At 45.3% G+C, this 25,311-nt stretch overlaps 1 pseudogene; it reads right to left on the minus strand.

Annotated features, from left to right (window-relative positions):
• The window catches only part of LOC146358527 (dynein axonemal heavy chain 11-like), a 320,580-nt pseudogene that overhangs the window by 107,234 nt on the left and 188,035 nt on the right, over positions 1-25,311 (minus strand).

Consider the following 25,311-nt stretch of genomic DNA (forward strand, 5'->3'; position numbering starts at 1 on the left):
ATGTCTACTCAGACTATGTTCAGTGGGGCTTACTCTCTAGTGTGTGTTTAGGATTGCCTATTAATATGTGGTGTATATATAGTTCACATCTATGAACATAACCTTCCGCCCCTCGTCAGCTGTGGCTTTTTCTTGATTTAGTTTTTCTGCCTGCAGTCCAGTTTTGTCGATGAGAGCCTCAGTGTCTTTGTTTCTTTGATGAAGTTCTATCTCTTGAATGGCAAGCTTAGACTTCAGATCTTCTACCTAAAATGTAGCAAGAATAATCTGGTAATTAAGTTTTAACAAGATTTAAATGATATTCAAAACAACCAGTTAAAAGGAGTCATTGCCTTGGGCTTTGTTGTACACTTGTATAATTATTTTCAGCCCTCTAGAGGATGCATAATTACATTTCTGTATTTATAAAAAGATTGCCTTGAAGGCACCAGTATGATTTTACACTCTGTTGACTAGCATATTAATGTGGGGGTTCAAAATGTCCCCCTAATAAAGAAATATTCTCAACAATTTTCAAACTATCCAAAGCAGTCTGTGTGAATGCTCCTTTGGAGTTCATTGTATGTGGGGAAACTCTGCAAACTAAGTAGGAAAAAATTATGGACATCATATATAAAGTAAATAGAGGGAGAGAAGAGGGAAACATTAAAATAATTAGGAAGAAGGTTCATTTGCTGTCTGATGATGCAATTCTTGATTGTTTTGTAACTTTGTTTTATCTGGTTTCCTTTTGCACACATTTTAATTCTGATCCTAATTCCACTGCAATAAATGGCTTTTTATTTGTTAAAGAATTAATCTTATTTGCTAGAGCCATCAGGAAGGAATAGCCAAATTCCGTTTACTCCTAAGGAAGTGTGCACAGGTTTGCAGCCCGAGTTTCAAAGCACTCGCAACAGCAACAGAACTCCACCATTGCAAGTTCTTTGTGAATCAACAGCTTCAACAACGTTTATATGAATTTTCTACCAAAAACACCTCTCTTTTTGTCTAACGAACAGGAAATGGAAATAAACCATGTTCTTGACATCAAAGGAAAAGTTCTAAACAGACGTACTGTTTACTTAATTAAAGAGTATCACAGATATAAAAAACTAGCTCTTTCGTTCTGACTCTTTGTCACACTGACTCTATTGTGACCATGAAATGCAGAACATGGTTAACAGGTAGGAGGGTCTCATTTCTCAGTGGTTGCCACTGAGTTCTTTGGGACAAAGGAAATGGGTTGAGATATGGGACAAATGGGGTGGGGTGGGGCAAAATCTAACCTCTTTTCAGGTCAGCTGTGGCAGATGTCACTATCCTTTAATGGTCTCTCAGATTGCAGCTCACTTAGTTTCTCCCATATAAGCCAAAAGCTCCCATGGACTTATCTGGGCTCTAATTTATTTGATTTATTAGAGTATTGGAGCAGCATTTAGACTTCTCACCAGGGCGGATTTAATCTCCTACTCAACAGTGTCCTCTGTGCATCCTTGTGCTTTCTCCAATATAAGTAAATGGTTGCCATTCATTTCTCTAGAAAAATGTAAATAGAAGACACAAGTAGCGAGGCGGCGCGGGGGGGGGACTTGCCCTAAGCCGGGGGTCCCCAAGTACTTTGGGTTGGTGGGCACATTTGGAATGGGTGCTCTCACAAAATGGCTGCCATGGTAGAAATGGTAAGTCACAAAATACTGATTTCCCTGAAGGCAACTGGTAAGACTAAAAAGTAAACTAACATGCCCAAGAACCTAAGTACAAGACAGAGGTGGGGGCTGAGCTCGAAAACACAAAACCACCCTTTTGAACCCAAATAAAGATGGTGCTGGAGGGCAGCCTCTCACTTTGCAGCATGCCAGCCTCCAAGTTAAAATAAAAATAGGAGAGGCAGGGAGCCTGATGGGTGCTGAGGAATGTGTCTGTGGGCTCATTGTTGCCCAGAAGCACCATGCTGGAGACAGAGATGGTGCGGGCGCCAGATTCCATTTGGGAATCTGGCAGAACCCACCCTGACCACACCCCTGAGCCCCATTCGCCAAGCCCCTGTCCCCACTAGCCCCCTGGCCTCACTTGGCGAGTGGCCTGCACTCACCCCGGCAGTGTAGGTGAGCTCCGCGGTCGCCATTTTTTGAAAAATAAAATGGGGATTGCAAAAATGCACATATTTGAATACGCGTGAAAATGTGCATTCTTGCAAATGTGCATACTCACACATATGCGAAAGTGTGCATTTGAGAAAATGCACATTTTGCGCATACACAAATATGCACATGCACAAAATATGCAATTGCCATTTTATTTTCCAAAAAATGGCTACCGCATTGCTCGATGAGGCTGCTGGGGTGAGTATGGGCTGCTCGCTGAGCACGCAAGGGGCTTGAGCATGGTCTGGGGACTGGCAAGCAGGGTCAGGGACTGGGCAGGCTCCTGGAGAACCTGGATGGGAATGGGTTCACGCATCCCTAGTTGGAGACCCCAGCCCTAAGCCCTTTATGCTGGATGGTCCATCCTCCATTGACATGAACTCATGGGGTGGGGGATGCATCTCTCTATGCAGAGTGCACAGAGGCATATTGACCTCCCCTTCCTATAGGATTTTCTGCACTATATGGGTCATCCCCCTGCCCTTCTGTCCATACCACTTAAAGCATTTCACTGGTATAGAATAATGAGCCACAAAAAGAAGCAGACAAGTTCTGAATGATACACTGATGACACACTGAGGCTCTTTCTCTGGAGGTGGTCTCGGACTTGGTGTTGAGGACCCCTAGGATGATGGTCCTGGGTGATCTCAACTTCCATGCCAAGGCTGCTGTATTCGGGGAGGCTCAGGACTTCATGGCCACCATGACAACCATGGGGCTGTCCCAACATGTCATCGGCCCAATGCATGTAAAAGGACACATGCTTGATCTGGTTTTCTTGACTGGGCAGGAGGATGGTGATCTGAAAGTGGAGGAATTAACATCTGTCCCTTTGTCATGGTCAGATCATTTCCTGTTGAGGTTTAGACTCTTGGCAGCCTTCCTCCTCTGCAAGGATGGGGGAACCTATTAAAATGGTCCACCCCCAGAGGCTGATGGATTCCAGAGGGCTCTGGGGGATTTTCCTACTAGTACAGCTGGTGCTCCTGTCAAAGTCCAGGTCGCTCTGTGGAATGCAGAGAGAACTCAGGCGGTTGACATGATCACGCCCAAGCACCCTCTCCCCCTGAGCAGAGCCTGGCCACCTCCTTGGTATACACCTGAGTTGAGGGCAATGAAGCAAGAGGGGAGACGGCTAGAACGCAGGTGGAGGAAAACTCATGCTGAGTCTGACCGAACAGAGGTAAGAGCTCACTATCTAGCCTACTCTGTGGTGGTGAGGGTGGCAAAGAAACAGTTCTTTTCCACCATTATTGCATCTTCTCAGTGTTGTCCAGCAGAGCTTTTCCGAATGGTTTGCAGCTTGTTACATTCTGGGCCAGGGAGCGAGACTGTGGAACCCTCGGTTGCACGCTGTGACAAGTTTGCACGGCACTTTGAAGATAAAGTCGCTCAGATTCGCCATGAATTGGACACCATGATTAATGCAGTTCCATTGGTAGAGGTGTTCAGAGCACCGTCTGGTCCAGGTCTATTGGATGAGTTTCAGTTATTGAGGCCTGAGGATGTGGACACAGTGCTTGGCCAAGTCTGATCAACCACTTGTGTGCTTGACCCTTGTCCTTCATGGCTTATTACAGCAAACAAGGAGGGAATGTCCGGCTGGGTCCAGGAGGTTGTAAATTCCTCCTTGAGAGAGGGAGTGGTGCCAGCCACTTTAAAAGAGGTGGTAATCAGGCCACTCCTGAAAAAGCCTAACCTGGACCCGGAGGATGTTTTAACAACTATAGGCCAGTGGCCAACATCCCCTTCCTGGGCAAGGTGCTCGAGCAGGTGGTTGCAGGACAGCTCCAGGCACTGTTGAATGAAATGGATTATCTAGATCCATTTCAACTGGGCTTCAGGCCTGGTTTTAGAATGGACACTGCCTCGGTCGCCTGTGGGATGACCTCTGCTGGGAGAGGGACAGGGGGAGTGTGACCCTGTTGATTCTCCTGGACCTCTCAGTGGCTTTTGATACCATTGACCATGGTATGCTCCTGGATAGGTTGTCTGGGTTGGGAGTTGGAGGCACTGCACTGCAGTGGTTCCACTCCTATTTGGATGGCCGACTCCAGAAGGTGGTGCTGGGGGATTATTGCTCTGTGCCATGGCAATTATGCCATGGGGTTCCACAGAGCTCTATCTTATCCCCCATGCTGTTCAACATTTACATGAAACTGCTGGGGGAGGTTATCCGGAGGTGTGGGCTGAGGTGCCATCAATATGCGGATGACACCCAGCTCTACCACTCTTTCTCATCAAAACCAGGTGAGGCAGTGGCTGTTCTGAATCAGGGCCTGGACATGCTAATGGACTGGATGAGGACCAATAAACTGAAACTCAATCCAGACAAGACGGAGGTACTGTTAGTGGGTGGTTTGTCTGCCCAGCTAGGTGGTATTCAACCTGTTCTGGAGGAGGTTGCACTCCCCCTAAAGGGTCACGTTCGTAGTTTGGGGGTGCTCTTGGATCCAGAACTGTCACTTGAGCACAGGTGAACTCAGTGGCATGGAGCACTTTCTATCAGCTTAGGCTGGTATACCAACTACGCCCTTATCTGGACAGAGATAGCCTAGCTACAGTTATCCATGCTCTGATAACCTCTCATCTGGATTACTGCAATACGTTATACGTGGGGCTGCCTTTGAAAATGGCCCGGAAACTTCAGCTGGTCCAAAATAGGGCAACAAGACTGTTAACAGGGGCTGGCCAGTGAGCTCATATTATGTCAGTACTTTTCCAGCTGTGCTGGCTGCCAGTCCATTTCCGGGCCCAATTCAAAATGCTGGTATTAACATTTAAAGCCCTTAACGGCTTGGGGCCTGGTTATCTGAAGGATCGCCTCCTCCCATATGTGCCTGCCCAGACCTTAAGATCATCTTCTGTGGCTCTTCTCCGTGAGCCCCTGCCAATGGAAGTGAGGCGGGTTGCTACTAGGAGGAGGCCTTTTTCTGCTGTGGCACCCTGGCTCTGGAATGAGCTCCCTAGTGAGGTTCACCTGGCACCTACATTGTATTCTTTCCTGTGCTGGGTGAAAACCTTTTTATTTTCCCAGGCACTTTAGCATTTTAGCTCTTTAGACTTTTAGCTTTGCTGTTTTAAATCTGTACTTTAAATCCCTGCACTGCTGCTAGGTTTTATTCTGGGTGTATTGTTTACTGTGGTTTTAATGTTTTATATATTTTGTATTGTTTTATTGTGTGCTCTTTGGTTTTAATTTTTGTGAACTGCCCAGAGAGCTTCGGCTATTGGGCAGTATAGAAATGAAATGAATAAATAAATAAATGAATAAATAAATTTCTGAGCTTCCAGGAAAATACTGCAGCCAAACTACATACACATTTATTTATTATTCTCTATTATTACATTGATATCTCACATTTTTACCTCTTGCAAGGGACCCAAGGTGTCTTACATGGTCCTTCTCCTCTCCATTCCATCCCCACAACAACCCTGTGAGGTAGGTTAGGCTGAGAGTCAGTGACTGGCCCTAAGTCACCCAATGAGCATCATGGCCAAGTGGGGACTAGAATTCTCCCGAGTGCCAGCCCAACACTCTAACCACTACACTACACTGGATCTCACAAATGACTGAATTTGGAATTCTTTTTGCTTAAAAATGTCCACCAGAGCAACTGGAAGTCTGTGGAAGAACTTATGGATTGTTCCAAATCATGAATGATGGAAACTTAAGGGCTGTCTGCCATACTTGCTTATGAAAAGCTACCAGTTGCAAATCCTGCTCTCGCAGGTGCCATATATAGCTAAAGTAAGACACTGAAAGCATGTGCACACAATGACTATTAATAGAGGAAGGGAGTTTTATGCAAAATGATGAGTGTCAGCTGAGGCTGCCCCAGGGCAATGCTTGGTACTTCATCAATGAGCTGATTGCATGTTCACAACTACAATTTTCATGAAGTCCCATTCAACGAAATATTAACAGCCATTATTTCGCTACAGTATAAAGAGAATATACAATTGACAGTCTCCAAATGTTTCTTGCAAGAATGTCTCTTGAAATGCCATTTTAGAAGCAACGTTATCTTTTAAAACAATTTAAAAAACAACAACAGCAATACAGAACAGAGAATTACAGGTTTGTTTTATATTAAAAGGGCACAATAAAGACACAGTAATTTAACTTCTGAGAACAACAGGATTTCTTGCGAAATCCTCAAAGCACCCATCCTTTGCACTTATTATTTTTCATCATAATAAATACAGGAACAAACTTTTTGATGCCTTTCTTCAGAGTTTGACAAACTGGGTCAGCAGCCATTTTTGCATGGTGAAATTTTGCACAGAAATTGCATTTTGCACAGAAATTAGCAATCTGGGTCACAAGAATGTCCACAGCGACTCCCAGCGATTTTCAAGAGGTGGGGCAGTGTTTGAATTGCCATCCTACCACAAAGGCAAACTGTTTACTCAGTCAGGGAATTGGATAGTAAGCTTCTTGCATCAATGAGGTACTGAAATTAGTTGGGATAATAGTTGTTGCAATGACAGTCAGAATTATCCTACTGATGAATATGAATGCAGAGTATTTATATTTCAATATTTTTATGGTAGGCATTACATATTTGAAAACTTGCATCAGAACAGGCTTAGAAGATTGATCAAAATGCGTTTGAGTCACTTTTTTTTATATAGTCTGGACTAGAAGGACACCAATCTAAAATGTATACTGTCCTGTCTGGCATTGGCTCTAAAGAGGATATTTATGTAAAACAATGGGGTGGGGAGAAAAAAGAGAAGAGAAAAGGAGTTCCACCAGACGATAGATTTGATGTTATGCTTTGGATCCTGGACTGTCTTTTTCTGTTTGTATCATGTTGAAAGAGGAATACGGTTATTTCGAGTACTAAAATATTTAATTGAACTTATTAATGAGTTAAAAATGCATGTAAATCTGAACACTGGTAAAAGGCCTGCAGAACTTGGTGAGATTCCCCCCGCCCAAAAAAACACTAATTAAAAGAATTAAACATTTTACTAGTGTTTTTATAAAACTATTTGCTTTTTTGTCTTCCAGTTTTTAGTCATGTTTTGTTAAACAGGTTAACCACTACTGGTCTACATCAGCTTGTAAGTATAATGCAGCCTTCCCCAACCTGATGCCCCCCAGATGTGTTAGACTTCAACTCCCATCAGCCCCAGCCAGCATAGCCAATGGTCAGAAATGCTGAGAGTATATTTTGGAGTATACTCCAAAATATATGGAGGCACCAGGTTGAGGAAGGCTGGTATAACCCATGAAGCTGAATGCAGACCCAACAGCCATGTTCTGTGAAGTACTTGGCACCTCCCCGTTAAGGCTGTACTCAAATGTTCCGCTGTGACCTTTTTGTATTGCGCTTCGAGGACAAAATTGCTTGTCTCCACAGTGAACTCGACGCTGTTGTTAGCACAGCTCCAGTTCTGGTGTCTGACACCAGCATCTGTCCAATTTTGTAGGCTCAATTGCAGTTGCTGTGGCCTGATGATGTGGAGAAGGTGCTTGCGGCAATGTGTCCAACCATGTGCCTTCCTGACCCTTGCCCTTCCTGGCTAATAAAAGCTAGCTGAAGGGGTATGACCAGGTGAGTCCAGGGAGTGGTAAAAGCATCCTTATTAGGGCTGTGCACCGCTTTGGCTCTAGAGCTGAATTCCGAGCTGAAGCGGGGTGTCTTGGGAGGCTTCTGAAACGGGGTGGGTGTGGCCCAAAGCGGCCTGAAGTGGGTTGGGTCACTCCAAAGCACTTCAGCATTCTTTGGAGTGAGCCGGAAGCCCAGCTGTCCCCACCACCCAGCTGCATGAACCCCCTGCTCCTTATTGGGACCCTCAGGACACATGCTGGCAGCCACTGACGTCTTCGAGGGAGTACAAATGCTGGCTGTAAGACTGTCATGTATGCAACATTAAAGGTGCAAATGGCCACCATTTGCACAGGATTCAATTTCCGGAAATAGAGGAAGTCACAATTTTAAAACAAAATGGCGACTCCCTAGAAGAGGCTGACAGTGCGTGTCCCAAGAGTCCAGATAAAGAGTGGGGGCTCACGCAGTGCTGCGGGGGCATCCAGGGTGTGTGTGTGAGCTTGATCCAGACATCCGAATCCCACTTCGGACTCCAAGCATCCTCTTAGGCAAGGCGGAGGATCCCTGCGCAGCCCTAATTCTGATGTGAAGGGGTGGTTCCTGCTGCCCTTAAGGAGACAGTAGTGTGATCACTCCTGAAGAAACCCACTCTGGCCCCAATGGTATTTGACAACTACTGCCCAGTCATGATTACCCTCTTCTTAGGAAAGCTACTCAGAAGGGTGTGGTGGAGCAACTGCAGGCACACTTGGAGGATACTGATTATCTAGATCCATTCCAGTCTGAGTTTTGACCTGGTTATGGGACTGAATCAGCCTTGGTCACCCTGATGGATGTATTTTATTGAGAGAGAGACAGGGGGAGTGCAACCCTGTTAAATGTGGTGAATCTTTCATCAACTTTTGATATTATTGACCATGGTATTCTCCTGGATCGGCTCCATGGGTTGGACACTGGAAGCATTGTGTTATGGTAGGTGTAGTCTTACCTGTGGGGTCCATTTCAGAAAGTAGCATTGGGTTAGTATTCCTTGGTCCCTTGGCAACTGAGCTATGGGGTTCCACAGGGTACCATCTTATCCCCAGTGATGTTCAACATCTATATGAAGCCGCTGGGAACCATCATTAGGGGATTTGGAACCAAGTGCCAGAAGTATGCTGATGACACACAGTTCTGTGACATCTGAATCAAGTGAGGCTGTGCAAGACCTGGATCAGTGCCTAGACTCAGAGATGGGCTAGATGAAGGCTAATAAACTGAAGTTGAATTCTGGCAAGATGGAAGCCAAAAAAAGGGGAATGCAAATGGCGCCCACTACGTCATTTGTATTCCCCTTTATTTCGCCGTAATAGCCTACATAAATATTTATGTAGGCTAAAACAGCAAAAAATACAGAACGCAAATGGCGGCTGCTGTAGCCGCCGCCATTTGTGTACGCGGTTTTTTTTTTAAGCCGTAATACTTAATACGTAATACTTACGTAAATACTTACATAGCCTATCACGGCTCACTACAGGGACGCAAGTGCATCCCTGCTGCCCAGCAGCTGGATGTCCGGCCGTGGGCGGAGCTGGCCGGCGGCTCCATGGAATCACTGCGGAGCGGAGCCAGCCGGCAGGATTCTGGGGGGGGCGACCGGAGTGCCTCCCCCCCATCGAGGATTCTGGGGGGAGGGACGGAGCGCCTCCCCCCCGCCACGAATGAATCCGAGAAATGGTAAGTGACTTTCGTACATCCCTACTTAACGGCCTGCTTCAAGCCCCCTTAGGAATTCAGGGTTGGTCAGGGCTCCCAAGTCTGACTTGTCCCGGAGGGCCTTGATATACTTCAAGGTACAGGTCTGTCCCAATGTAACCCACTTACGCATTTGGAGATCAAACTGATCGGTATGGCGAGGGCACGGCAGTGCCCCATGGCCAAACGCAAGTCAATGGGTTATGCCCCGTTGGGGCCTTATGGGTTTTATGGAATGCCGTGGGTCCGAGGAGGGGCCTCCGTTTCATCACTTCGACGGCTTACCGTTGACATGATGGCAATTTGGGCAGTTTCTACATTAGTAATTTTCAGTTCAGAACCCACTGTTTTTTCATTGAAGCAGTCTCCATGGCAGCCACTGGAGGTTTCTCTCACAGGCACTTTATGGCAGATTGAAAATGGGGCTTCACAGCATTCCGGCCTGCGTTTGTACGTTGTCTGCTTCTTCCTGACACAATTTTCGCTTTGCTTGCCCTAATGTGCTTATTCCTTAGACCAGCAGACTCGACGTACGCCGGAATGGGTGCTCTTACATGGGCACAATATGATGTTTTGAGCTGCATGAAGGGCTTATATGTCGACTTTGGATTTCAGCTTCTGTCACCCCGACACATTAAGATCCAGTGGCTTCACAGACAGGGCATACGGTGGGAGTCCCCCTTCCTCACCCTGTTCCACCAAAGTTTGTCAGTCTTCCTCCGCAGGTCCAGGTGCTGCACATTGAGAGGAATGACTTCAGCTGTAAGTCAGGCAAGGACCTGATCTAACAGGCCTTGGTTGAGGTGCAGGTGGTTTGGCATACCTGGCCGGAAGTAGCCTTATTGCAGTCCTCACTGCTCCCATGGATCAAGCAGAAGGCATGGAATGATGTTGCCAGTGGCAGGGCACATCGGAACGTGCACAGAGAAATGGCTTATGGCCTATGTGAATGGGGTGATGGATGCACCACCCAACGGAAATTCCGTGGACAAGGGGGGAGCGTTACAGGCAGGACGGCGTCCGCCTGTCTCATGTAGTGAATAACATATTTCTGTCTGATCTGCAAAGAGGTCTGCGGGAAGTTCTTTTGCGCAGGTGGGGGGAGTTTCACAAGCTCTAGGCTTGTGACTCCTGTGACGGCTAGGACGGGCAAAACATGAAAGACAGTAGGGATGGTGTGCATGCAGAGGCACCTTACGGTGACAGGTGATGCCTGAGGCCCCCCGAACGGGTTGTGCAGCTCGGCGGGGGGATAAGGGTTGCCTGGGAGACCAACCCTCCTCACTCACCCAGGTGTTGTGCGGCACCGGGTTGGGGGTGACACCGGAAGGTCTACCTCCCCCAGAAGGGGCAGTCCGGAGGGGCGGTGAGATCGACGCCACCCCTCAGGCTGGGTGTGCTTTCGCCCGAGAAGTGCCAGCTAGCTGCTGCCACAGTTAGATGCCCGTCCTAGTTACCCCTTTGCAGGTATTTCAATAAATGTGGCCCAATTTTCAACCCAAGCTTGTTGTCTGCGTCTTCTTTAGCCCATCTCTGCTCGCAAGCCATATATCTCTACCCACAACATCTTGTTCAGATTTCACCTACACAAAAGGCTTTCTGATGCAGAGTGTGCAACAGTTGAGGCAATGCCTGTTGCTAAAAAATGAGGTTTCTGTTATTATTTTCTTTCCCAGCAAAATGTTCCCTAACCTACCTGTGAAGCTGTAGTCTGCAGTTTTTCTAAGCCATTTCCCCATCTTTCCAGTTTTTGGACCAACTCTTTCCTTTTCTTCCCCAGCAGATTCTGGTAAAGTTTAATGAGTTCCAGGAAACTCTTTGGTGTTGTGTAGTTATAATGCTTCTCATATTGCTGGTACTTGACACTTACTTCATTAACACTTGTGTGGGCAAAAGCAATGAAATGGCTGATCGAAGGCTTCACATGAGACTGAAAAACAAATCCATGGCAAGTCATACTTCACAATATTTCAGGCTTTACTCTAGATCAGGGTAGGCAACTTGGTGCCTAGAGCTGGGGGAGAAATTCATGCAGTTCACATTTTAATGTAAACGTCCCTAATTTTGCACTTTTGAATCCCTGTTGAACCATAACTCCATTATCCTTCTAAATGTGCACTTTTCTGAATATTGCAATGGAGTTCTCCAATCAAAAAATGTGTAGCAAAAGGCACATATTAGAGATAATTATGCTCAAATATGCATATTAGGAAAACTGCTGACAAAAAATGTGTATATTAGGCAAAATGTATGCAAACATGTATATGTTAGAGGAAATGTGCATGAATATGCTTATGAATTTTGATGCAAACTTAACCCCCCCCCCCTCAAAGTTTGAGCTAAACCAAACTTTAGACTGGAGATATAAGAAGCTGATAGAAACTAAAATTGACAAATTAATTTATCCCTACTGGTGCCCTCCTGATGTTTTGGATTACAACTCCCACAAGCCCTGATCATTAGTCATCCTGGGTGGGGCATATGGGAGTTGTAGTCAAAAACACCTGTAACGTGCTCGGCTGCCTACTCCTACTCTAGATAATAAGGTAGCACAAGGAGTAGCTCTGCATAGATTTACAGCACAATCCTGCGTACGTTCACTCAGAAGAAGGTTCTGTTTAGGGCTGTAGCCTTAGGTTTGAATCCTAATATATACTTGAATCCTAATATATATATACCTGGGAGTATGTCCCATTAAACTCCCATATGGACCTGGTTTGCAGAATTACCACAACCTACCATGGCTTATTAAGGACCGCGGTGGCTTAGTGGTTAAGACGCTGAACTGCAGACCAGAAGGTCGGCAGGACAGCAGTTCAAGCCCCGAGTCCCGAGTGCCGCGTGACAGAGTGAGCTCCCGTCTTCAGTCCCAGTTCCTGCCAACCTAGCAGTTCGAAAGCAAGAAATTGCAAGTAGATAAATAGGCACTGCTTCTGTGGGAAAGGTAACAGCGTTCCGTGCACCTCGGTGTTCAGTTATGCTGGCCACATGCCCACGGAAGCGTCTTCGGACAGCGCTGGCTCTTCGGCTTAGAAATGGAGATGAGCACCACACCCTAGAGTCGGACACGACTGGTTGGGGATACCTTTACCTTTTTACCATGGCTTATTAGCTTTTTAGCCATGGTGGGTTGCAGTGTCCACAGGCGCAAGGTTGCTGATTAAAGCCCCCAGCATGGGGCTTGTTGAGGTGGTTAACAAATCACCCCACAACCCTAAAACAGGCCATAGGTTCTGGGTGCTTTGTTAATTACCGCAACAAGCCACCCTTGCCTTGTTCAGACAACACAAGAAGCCACACCCGAAGAGGGTAATTGTGTAAATCAGCCAGCATGCGCAGGGTGGTTAGCAAACTTCTGTGGCTTGTTAACCACCCTGTGATTGCGTGAACTGGGCCATAGTCTGCTTAAAGGCCTGTGTATTCCAATGTTGGGTTCATCCTTGTACATGCAATGGTTAAACCAAATTCCTAAAAATACAACTAATCTGGCCTTGCATTATATTGCTGTGGCAATGTATTTTTTAAATGAACCTTGTTTTTAATGCCCCTTTGCTGCTGCTGCTTAAGGATATAATGGATGTATTATATTTGTTTTTATCTCATTAATTTTATCGTAATTTTCTGTTTGAGTCTGAAAGCCATCTTTGGGGTCCTTTGGGGGTCAGAAGATGTGGATTTTCTAAAATAAAGCAAAATAAAATAAATTATGTGGAAACAGAATCTTAGGGTTCATTCTTTTCTGACTTCTGTTAATTTGGCTTTGCTGGTGATCACAGTCTGCTGATGCATTATAGGAATTCATAAGAAAAACAGCTGGCTCAGTCTCTCAATCCTTGGGAGTCAAGCAACTGCTGAGTATGGTGATGTATTGCATGAACACTTCAGTCTATCATTGTAATACATCAAAGCAAGGTACTGGTTTGAAGGTGGAATTATTCAAAAGGTGTTGTCATTTAGCAGACCTGTCCAGGAGCAAAATATCAGTTCAGTCATGGAGCGAAGACACAGTACACTGCTAGGAGGAGGGAGGTTTTTTAGCTTCAAAATATTAGTGCTTAATGAAATACAATTTGCATTCATACAGATTATAGCACAAGGGAAGGTCACAATGTGACTGTAATTACTCAGTCAAAATCAAATGCTGTTGCAACCAGAAAAGGCCACTCTAGCTATGCAAGATATTTATTCACAGGCCACAAAGAGATACTGAGTCTTATGTTGCTTCTACACTAGTAATTTTCTCTGGAATAGTCATCCTTTATTCAATTTTTACAGAGAATCCAGACCACATCAATGTCAAATTGTTGCAGTCCAATGTTTCTGTGTGTCTATTATTTTCAAACCTGATTTCTGATTATTGTATGTGTGTGTGCGCGCAATGAAACTGAATTGCAGCATTAGCCTGTCTACTGTGGACAGGCTAAGTGCTACTGAGATTTTTTTCATCACTCCTGTGCCTTCAATGAAAAGTTTCCTGTTTGTAGGACCTGCCTGTTTTATTGCTTCTTGTTGATCATGGCTGGAAAATTAATGAGGAGTAGCCTGTTAATTGTTCCTTGAATAATGCTATTTTGCAATGAAAATTAAAAGAAAAACAATGCTAGTAATTCCCACACCCTGCAGGAACAGAAACTGATATTGGGGCAATAAAGAGAAGCTATTCAAAAGGCAATAAAATGGCTATTTATAACCATTCCACCAGCCACAACAAACAGGACGGAATAAAGGGGGCAGGACTTGCAAACAGAAAGCTTTTAATGAACATTTGAAAGGACAACTGCTAAACAGGACCTACTTGTGAGTAAACATTACACAAGGATCTTGAACACTGTGAAGCATTGTGCTGGGTAATATCAAGCTATGTTAGGGAGCAATCCTATGGGGATGGGCACCCCCCTCCGAACTCAGAGGCGACTGCCTATCCAATGCACAGTGGGAGGAGCATGGATTGTCTCCTCTGTGCTCCAGCTGCTCTGCATTTGTGGCTAGACAGCCGATTTGGGCTGTCTAGCTGCAGGACATCAGGGCGCGGGGTGGGAGGCTGGGCAACACATAGGAAGTGTCGTTCTGGCACTTCTCCACACCCTGCTCCACCCCTGCTCCACTCCCTTTCGCCCTGCTCTGTGCTGCTCTTATGAGCGTGGAGTGTGGAGATGATACGCACCACCTATGAGGTGGCGAGGGAAGGGGCAAGGAGGCCCCTTCCTTGGGAACCAACTTTGGGAACCAACTTCTCTGGGAACCAACCTTGCAGCGCAGGCTCTGAGGTAGGATCCCAGAAACCAACCAATCCTATGGCCGTCTAGACGCCATACAGCAGCCATAGGATTGTGTCCTTAAGCTTTTCGATCCCATGTCCAGCTAATTACAGAAAAGCAATGCCTCAGCAGCACTGAAGGTGGAAACAGCCTGAAAGTTTGTCCTCGGATATGTTCAGAAGTTCTGTATGTGCCAGCCCATAAAGGAGACTATAGAATTTTGACTTTAAACCAGTAATTACAACCTATGCCCATTTCATCAAACTGGTTGTGGGGAAACTTTGTTTAGGAGTTTCCCCAAGGGTATAATTTTTTGCAAAAAATATATGGAGTCTTATCCAGAAAGTAAATTAAGTCGAATTAAACATGAGGGCCTATGCAAGACAATATACAGAGTGGCCCAAAAGTAGGTATACAGTATAGTTTATTTGCATTTTATTACATTGTTTATTAAATTTACATTTGTTTAACACTGTTTAATCTTGTAAGTGCTCAAAATGTATTCCATCAACATTGCAACATTCCTCAAACCTGTCCAGAACACTGTGACACACAGTATGACACAAATTCCAGTCTGCATCAATGTCCATAAATGCTTCAGTTGAGATGTGATAATCAAATGAGGATTTTCATCTGCCCAATACAAACGGTTATGCTTGTTCATGTGGCTTGACAACTTGAAAGAAGCCTCATATGACCAGATGATCTTATCAAGAAGGTCTGGTTTGTTAGAGATTTGGTTATGCATCATCTCACAGAATTGCAACCGATGGTCTGGGTCATTCTCCAGAAGACCATGTAACAGTCTTGGACAGTACGGCTTCAATTTCAATTTACGCATTAAGCGTTGCAAGGATGTTCAGGGTATGGATAGCTGCTTAGACACACGTTGTGTGGACTTTTTCGGACTGTTCACAAATGTCAGAGTGACTCTCATATCATTTTCCTCTGTCATAGACATCCTAGGATGTCCAGATTTTGGTGTATTAGCCACTGCACCTGTTGCTTCAAATTTATCTCTAAGACGATAAATTGTCAGACGTGCTGGTGGAGGAGTGTCAGATGCTTCTTGCCATGCTGTGCGCACCCGCTCAGCATTTTCAGTCTTCCAGTACTGCTTTAGAATCCAGTTTCTTTGTTGTTGTCTCAAGTTTGCTGCCATCATTCACAATATCAGTAAAAAAAATAACTAAAAAAACTAAACATATACCTATGTTAAGTATACCTACTTAAGGGCCTCACTCCCCTCACTCTTGACACTTAACTGATTTAACTGTCACTCCCTGTCACTCACTCTTCCCAACTGTCATTCTGACTCCACCCACACATCTTCTACTCACACATTCTCTCCCCCTCCCATCATCATTCTAAACAACTGTATACCTACTTTTGGGCCACCGGGGTATTGCATATTAACCACTCCTTTTTATATGCCCAGTCAGGTGGTTAAATAGTTGTAAGGAGGTGCATGGTTTTCAGTAATGCAGGATTCTAAATTACATTAGCAATTGTCAATACAGAACTAGTTCCAGAGCAATTAATCAAGATGTATGACAGCTGCTGGGCAGCACAAGTGGCAGGGTGCTGTTCCAGTCATGGCCTGCTTATGGGCTTCCCACGGGCATCTGGTTGGCCACTGCGTAAACTTAAGGTGCCGCTTACAAATAGGCAAGAAGAGGAAACGCGCCACCAAAGAAGAGGACAAAAATGTATGAACCAATTTGCATAACATTTTGCATATGCTAATTTATATGTATCAATGCCAATTTAGATTGATTACTATAATTTAAATACAAATATAATGCATTTCACTATACTGAGAAAGGCTGATGAGGTGACCTGTGTGCCTGCTCGCTCTGCTGTCCAGGTGCTGACTCTTGACGGGCTCTCCCTTCTGATGATTTGTTGACTTTAAACCAGACTTGGACTGGGCAGCCCATCAGTCAGCAGTTACCTTGAAACAGAGGACTGTCCCCTGATAGCTCTTCAAATAGAGGGCTGTCCTCTTTAAAGCAGGGCACCTGGCCCTCCTAGCTGGACTAGATGGGCTGATCTAGCCTGGGTCTTCTTATGTTAAGACAAAAAGCATGGGGCTGGATCCAGTGGAGGCTGGTGGCTCTGATGTCAGTGGGGCTGTGAATCCGCCCTGGGTTTCAATCAGAACCAATCAGGACTCTAAAGGAACAATCCAAGGTGCTGAACCCACCCAGCCCCAAATAGGTACAGTACCTTGGATAGCTTTTTTACAGTTTTGACTGGTTCTGACTGAAACCCAGAGTGGATCCATAGCCCCACTGACACTGGCGTCACACGCCTCCAGTGGCTAGATCCACAATTCTGCTGCTACATTCAGTGCTGTGGGGTGCTCTGCTGATTCCATCTCAGATCCAGCACATCTAGACATACCAAGGCCCAAAGATTACATGGCCCACAGGCCATGCCACATTAGGGAATGCTGCTGTGGTTGGTAGGAGATCAGCCACATACAAGCAGGCACCAACACATGGTGGCCCTAGTCTCTGGGACTTGGCTAGATATCTGCATTAGCAAGGAGAGGGAGAAGTTCACATGAGAAGTGGGTCAAATATTGAATGAACTGAAGGTTACATGCTATGGCCAGTATCCAACAGTGTCCTTCTGCAAACTCAAGTCGCGCTTGCGGAGCTCTGCCAAATCTTCCTGTTGCACAAGCAGTTGCCCATTGCCCTTGTGAAACTGATTGTGCAAGCAATTGCACAACCGGTTGCACAACTGGTGGCACAGGCGGAAGACACAAGCGGTTACACAACAGGTTGCATTTGCACTAACGGAATGATACAGTTGGATGCTGTCCTATGTATTACACTTTGGACATTTATGCTGTTCAGAAGGGATCCCATTCAAAACCTGGAAACTAAGTATTTATTTATTTATTTATTTATTTATTTATTTCTATACCGCCCAATAGCCGAAGCTCTCTGGGCGGTTCACAAAAACTAAAACCAAACAACACACAATAAAACAATTTAAAATATATAGAACATTAAAACCACAATATAACAATACAACCACAATAAAACCTAGCAGCAGTACAGGAGTTTAAAATATAGATTTAAAACAACAAAGATAAAAATTTAGAAAGCTAAAATGCCTGGGAAAATAAAAAGGTCTTCACCTGGCGCCGAAAGGAGTACAATGTAGGCGCCAGGCGAACCTCACTAGGGAGCTCATTCCAGAGCCGGGGTGCCACAACAGAAAAAGCCCTCCTCCTAGTAGCCACCCGCCTCACTTCCTTTGGCAGGGGCTCACGGAGAAGGGCTGATGATGATGATCTTAAGGTCCGGGCAGGCACATATGGGAGGAGGCGATCCTTCAGGTAACCTGGCCCCAAGCCGTTAAGGGCTTTGAATGTTAACACCAGCACTTTGAATCGGGCCCGGAAATGGACCTGCAGCCAGTGCAGCTGGAAAAGTACTGGCGTAATATGAGCTCGCAGGCCAGTCCCTGTTAACAATCTTGCTGCCCTATTTTGGACCAGCTGAAGTTTCCGGACCGTTTTCAAAGGCAGCCCCACGTATAACGCATTGCAGTAATCCAGACGAGAAGTTATCAGAGCATGGATAACTGTAGCTAGGCTATCTCTGTCCAGATAAGGGCGTAGTTGGTATACCAGCCTAAGCTGATAAAAAGTGCTCCGTGCCACTGAGTTCACCTGTGCCTCAAGTGACAGTTCTGGATCCAAGAGCACCCCCAAACTACGAACCTGATCCTTTAGGGGGAGTGCAACCCCCTCCAGAACAGGTTGAATATCACCTAGCCGGGCAGACGAACCACCCACTAACAGTACCTCCGTCTTGTCTGGATTGAGTTTCAGTTTATTGGCCCTCATCCAGTCCATTACCGTGCCGAGGCACTGGTTCAGAACAGCCACTGCCTCACCTGGTTTTGATGAGAAAGAGAGGTAGAGCTGGGTGTCATGTGTATATTGATGGCACCTCAGCCCACACCTCCGGATAACCTCCCCCAGCGGTTTCATGTAGATGTTAAACAGCATGGGGGATAGAATAGAGCCCTGTGGAACCTCATGGCACAATTGCCATGGCACAGAGCAATAATCCCCCAGCACCACCTTCTGGAATCGGCCATCCAAGTAGGAGCGGAACCACTGTAGTGCAGTGCCTCCAACTCCCAACCCAGACAACCTATCCAGAAGGATACCATGGTCGATGGTATCGAAAGCCGCTGAGAGGTCCAGGAGAATCAACAGGGTCGCACTCCCCCTGTCCCTCTCCCGGCAGAGGTCATCCCACAGGGCGACCAAGGCAGTTTCCATTCCAAAACCAGGCCTGAAGCCCGATTGAAATGGATCTAGATAATCCGTTTCATTCAAGAGTGCCTGGAGCTGTCCTACAACCACCCGCTCAAGCACCTTGCCCAGGAAGGGGATGTTGGCCACTGGCCTATAATTGTTAACATCCTCTGGGTCCAGGTTAGGCTTTTTCAGGAGTGGTCTAATTACTGCCTCTTTTAAAGCGGCAGGCACCACTCCCTCTCTCAAGGAGGAATTTACAACCTCCTGGACCCAGCTGGACAACCCCTCCTTGTTTGATTTAATAAGCCATGAAGGGCAAGGGTCAAGCACACAAGTGGTCGATCGGACTTGGCCAAGCACCTTGTCCGCATCCTCAGGCCTCAGTAACTGAAACTCATCCAATAAAACTGGACCAGACGGTGCTCTGAACGCCTCTACCAATGGAACTGCATTAATCGTGGTGTCCAATTCATGACGAATCTGAGCGACTTTATCCTCAAAGTGCCGCGCAAACCCGTCACAGCGTGCTACCGAGGGTTCCACCATCTCTCTCCCTGGCCCAGAATGTAACAGGCCGCGAACCACTCGGAAAAGCTCCACCGGGCGACACTGAGAAGATGCAATGCTGGTGGAAAAGAACTGCCTCTTTGCCACCCTCACCGCCACAGAGTAGGCTCGATAGTGGGCTCTTACCTGTGTTCGGTCAGACTCAGCACAAGTTTTCCTCCACCTGCGTTCTAGCCGTCTCCCCTCTTGCTTCATTGCCCTCAGCTCAGGTGTATACCAAGGAGCTGGCCGGGCTCTGCTCAGAGGGAGAGGGCGCTTGGGTGCGATCGTGTCAACCGCCCGAGTCATCTCTGCATTCCACAGAGCGACCTGGGCTTCAACAGGAGCACCAGCCATACCAGCAGGAAAATCCCCCAGAGCCCTCTGGAATCCAACGGAATCCATTAATCTCCGGGGGCGGACCATTTTAATAGGTCCCCCACCCTTGCAGAGGGGAAAGGCCGCCAGAAGTCTAAACCTCAGCAGGAAGTGATCTGACCATGACAAAGGGACAGATGTTAATTCCTCTACTTTCAGATCACCATCCTCCTGCCCAGTCGAGAAAACCAGATCAAGCGTGTGTCCTTTTATATGCGTTGGGCCAATGACATGTTGGGACAGCCCCATGGTTGTCATGGTGGCCATGAAGTCCTGAGCCGCCCCGGATACAGCGGCCTCGGCATGGAAGTTGAGATCCCCCAGGACCATCATCCTGGGGGTCCTCAACACCAAGTCCGAGACCACCTCCGTCAGCTCAGGCAGGGAGTCTGATGGGCAGAGGGGTGGGCGGTACACCAACAGAATCCCTAATCTGTCCTGGGTACCCAACACAAGGTACAGACACTCAAGATCTGCACTTGAATGAGCAGGAAGCCTGGAGAGGGAGATTGAATTCCTATAGACCACGGCAACCCCCCCTCCCCGACCCTCAAGTCGGTGTTGGTGCTGCACTGAGTACCCAGGAGGGCACAGCTGGGAGAGAGTGACCCCTCCCAGTTCCCCCACCCAGGTCTCAGTAATACATGCCAGGTCAGCCCCCTCATCCACAATCAAATCATGGATGAGGGAGGTCTTATTTTGGGCCGACCTGGAATTCAGCAGCAGCACCACCAGACCCGAGGGCAGACTGGTAAGGCTGCCAGGAACCATCAGGTTGGGGGAAGAACCAGAAGAGGGGACAGCTGTAAGGTGTCTAGCCCCTCTTCTCCTCAACTGGCCTCAACTGGACAAGTATAAAGGCTTGTCTATGGAATTTCTTCATGTGTTCATCCTTGGGAGCCAACAGGCTCTTTTTTGAAATGCTCTGCACACAGCAAAGGTTTACTTATTAATTTGATTTTGTATCCTGAAGTAATAACCACCTATAGCTTGGTTCAGTTCCTGACTGGTTTTTACGGCCAAGGGCTGGTTGGTACCTAATCAGATAGAAAGAAGAAACAGACCCACAGAGTAAAGGCGTTAAACTTCCCCTTTTTAAAAACCCAGGCAGATGTTTATACACTTCAAAATGTATGAACGGTGTGCGCCATAAGTGTCTAGCCTTTTATGGGCCATATTCATGGGCTCACGCCACTTTTTTATACACACTAAACTCTTTTCTATACACTTCCACCCAATTCACCTCAGTAATTAACAGTATGTGTGTATGTGTGGATGTTTCTGTTCGAGGGGGAGGGGGAAGATATAATGAAGTAGCTTGGGGAAGGCTGACGGGTATTGTTGGGGCGCTAAGGGAGTGTGCAAAGGGGAGCTGTTTAAATGAGAAGGGATCTGTCCATGAGGGCTCAGTTGAGAGGGTGAAACTTCCAAAGAGTATCATATTTTGAAAACCTAAAATGTTTGTGTTTGAGTGAGTGAGTGAGTGAGTGAGTGAAAAAGATGTTAACACCCCTGCATTTTTTCCTCAGACGTCCAATTGAAATACCCCTGCCTTACTCTCAGCTGCACTGTTTTTGGATCCCAGTTGAAGGCTGTATATCTTACAGGGTTGTACAATCTTAGAAGGGGGCATGGCTGTGACTGTCATGAAGGGACCCTGCACTTCTGGCTTTGCCACTAAACTACTCTACTGCATTTGTATTCCTTCAACACTTAATTCTTGTTAGGGCAGCTGAGCCATTTTTGGTCTCATGACCCAAACATGCTAACACAAGAATTCCTGTTTGTGCAGCCTTAAAACTACAGAACCCATGAAGCAGCGAGACTAGGAGTGAAACATGTGCAAGTCTTTACTTAAGGGGCAGACTGCTAATATAAAATTAACCGTCACACAATTGTGACCTGTTGAAATTCAAATTGGCAACTGAATCTTCTGCTGCTGAAGATTAGGGATATGCAAGCACCTCTGTGTTTGCCCTCGAAGGAATCAAGGTTCTGCCTGTCTTCCAAGAAACATAAAGCCCTTGCAGGGTCTTGAGAAATGCCCATTCTCATGTCTCAGTAGCCGCCACTGTCTTTGGGGAGGGCTGTAGGGAAGGGCTGTAGCTCAGTTGTAAAACACATGTTTTGCATGTAGAAGATCCTAGATTCAATGCCCAACATCTTCACATAGGGCTGAAATCTTGGAGAGACAGTAGACAATACTGTAGGCAATACTGGGCTAGATACACTCAACTTTGGGCAGGAAAAGGAAAATGCAGTGATGTCAGCAACTGAGGTCTTTTCCTGCCAGAGGACCGTCCCATCAGACACAGCAGGAAAGTAATGCTACATTTGTTGTTCCCACAGAGAAGACTCCTGGAGGCCTTCTCCTTGGTGAGGATAGCACACAGAGTGGCACTTTTTCATGGGGAATGCTAGGTTTGGTAGTTCTAGTTCCATTCCCCAAGTGGGAACTCTGCTGGAGACTGGGACCACCTACAGCTGCTACTGCTTCTGCCTTTTCTTCTTCATGGCAAAGGTAGGAAGAAGAGGAAGGCTTTCTTTTCAGACAGCAGAAGAGGAAGGCGGAGGCAGTATGGAAGATGAGAACAAACAGATTCTTGGTCCTAAGCAAGGAGGGCTGCATTTATCCTGATCCTATGCATGAGCATTTTAAAAGCGGTTTTCGCGTATGCGAACGTGTCTCCTTGAATGCTCATGACATCTCCACCATTGATCGCAAAATGGAATGTCTCCAAAGGTTGTCACATATTCTTATTCTAGATTAATCTGTTCCCATTCATATCAGTTCTTGAGCTGACTGTACTAATCTCATCTGCTTTATTTTAATGCTTTAAATCAATGCATATAATCCAAAATATTATTAACAACTTATTGTTGTTACCTTTTAAAACCTACTTTTAAATAGAAGGATTTCTTAGTAACAATTGTTAGCCTGTTAAGTGCTGTTCAGACGTCTGAATATAATCTCCTACTCAGTATCTATAGTGCCGAGTACATTTCTAGTATGTTAATTATTTCGGGGGTGGGGGGAGATGAAATACCAAAAAAAAGTCTTTGTTGTCTACTAAAAATTAGCATAACTAAAAGGAGAAATAAATTTCCTGCAACAAAGACAGGCAATACAATAACTCAAAAGACTGTTTTTTTTTCATTAGTGTATCAGACTGGAAGATAGAAACATGCAATTTGAAAAAAGCTCATAAGTAAAAAGGGAAACACAGCTGATGTCGCATTATCAGCATGTAAGTTTCGGATATGAGGCTGCTGCAGCTATCCTGAATTCAGATAACAAAAAAATTAAAGTGTGAGAACTTTATTTTATTTTATTTAAAAGTATTTTAGCCTGCTGTTTAGGGTAAAACCCTTAAACATAAGGAATTCTAAGTATATAACTTCCAAGTTTTTCAAATCACTAGGAAAACTTCCAGTGATGTCAAATGAGCTGGGATGCACACAAAAGAAATGTTCTCCCTGTACTGACCTGACTTTCCGTATGTTTGGATACTGGTTAACCCATCCTCTTAGGAAATGGAAAAGTTATAAATGTATCAGGATCATGGATATTCTTATAACACCACTTCCACAATGTGACTATGAGCTGGCTGTAAGTGCTTCAAGCTGTAAGACCAGAGAATAAATTACCTGCTGATCCATGCATCCAAGTAGTACATAGGGTCGTTGTGAGAATAAATGGGAAAAAATGCATACACAAGCTCTTTAAAGGAAGGGTATGTTAGAAATATGAAGAACATTATACTATGAAATATACTTTAGACAAATCAAACTTGCCATCTGCACTTTGAAATCCTTCAGCTCAAACATGTGCTATTTGGATGCATTCAACGTGTGTTTGTCTTTCAGGTCTTGAAATCCGGAGACACATTTCCTCCAACACCTCCTGCAACCTTACAAGCATTCCAAGCACATTCCCTGCTTTGCATGGAAAATGTATTTGCACAGTTGTCAGGTTGATGGACAGGGGGAGAATGATAGGAGAGTGCACTGATCTTTTACTTGTTATTACATACAATAGCCCAGTAGGACTCATGATGTGTTGGTGAGACAAACTGTGTCCTATTCTGGAACATATTAAGTTTGTCTCCAGGACACACATGACTTCACGAGGGTGTCTAACCTCATTCATAATAGATGCTAATCTTTTCAGGGCTGACTGATGACAGCATTTCCTGCCCTTCACGGAATTAGAGCTGGGTTTTATCAAAGGACTCAAACTGCCTGCTAATTAGACTAATTCCCTTTATCATGAATTATTTATTTCCATTGGTAACCGATCACTGTGACATTAATGGGTTCTGCTCAACTTAGTTTCCTACTAATATACACTATAAGTTAAACATTTAAAAAACTCCCAGTACTTTAACCATAAGTTAAATGTATCCTAAGTAGAACTCTTGCCACAGCTTCAAAAGGAATTGGGACATCTGTTGTCAAGTGGCATAAAACCAGCACAAAACAGTTAGTTTACATTGTGCTATTTCAAGCTGCGATCCTATACACGTTTACTTGGGAGAAAGTTTGTACAAGATTGCGCTGTAAGTGAACGTTGCCCAGTTAAGGCTGAAACTGAGGCAAAAGCAATGGACCACTTGCCTGGCTATTGAGTTTGACAGGAGTTAAGAAGAATGTTTTCTGTTAGTGCGGGGTCCTGCAGACAAGGGCAAAACAATTTGTAAAGGGAAGGAAGCTGTTGAATTGTAGGAAAGGACATGTCTGTTCAAATGAAATTATTGTATTCATCTTATTTATTTATTTATTTATTTCATTTCTATACCGCCCAATAGCCGAAGCTCTCTGGGCGGTTCACAAAAATTAAAACCAAACGGCACACAATAAAACAATTTAAAATATATAGAACATTAAAACCACAATATTTATTTATTTATTTATTGCATTTATCCATGTATGCTGAACATTTGTTAATTTCCATGAAGCAGGTAAATAATTTAAAAGAGCATGTACATCAGTGAATATTAAAGTCTGTTCTAGTACAAAATTTATCTGTGTAATAATCCTGCCCCCCAAAGCAACTACTGGACATTGTCAAAATGTATGTTTAAAAGAGTCATCACACCACCAGCAATTAGCTGAATTAGACAATCCCTTATTAAAGAGATGTTGTGGAGTCCAATAGACATGAAACAAATGGTTTTGCTGAATAAGACACAACCTAAGATCCATAGTTGAGACAGGTAGACACCAAAGTGGCAATCCACTGATTAGGCACTTTGTGGTGGTGCCCACAGCAATTTCGTAAATTCCCAAATGTCCCCACAGGTCCAAAAAGGCTGGGGACCCCTGCTTCATGGATTTAACTTTTGCCAACCACCCTGAGAGGTCCAGCTATTAAGGGGCATAAAAATGTAATAAATGAACAAACACACCTTTGG

The sequence above is a fragment of the Heloderma suspectum genome, chromosome 1 (assembly GCF_057233095.1).
Source record: "Heloderma suspectum isolate Gila_16-S chromosome 1, 16-S_ref, whole genome shotgun sequence".
Lineage (NCBI taxonomy): Eukaryota > Metazoa > Chordata > Lepidosauria > Squamata > Helodermatidae > Heloderma > Heloderma suspectum.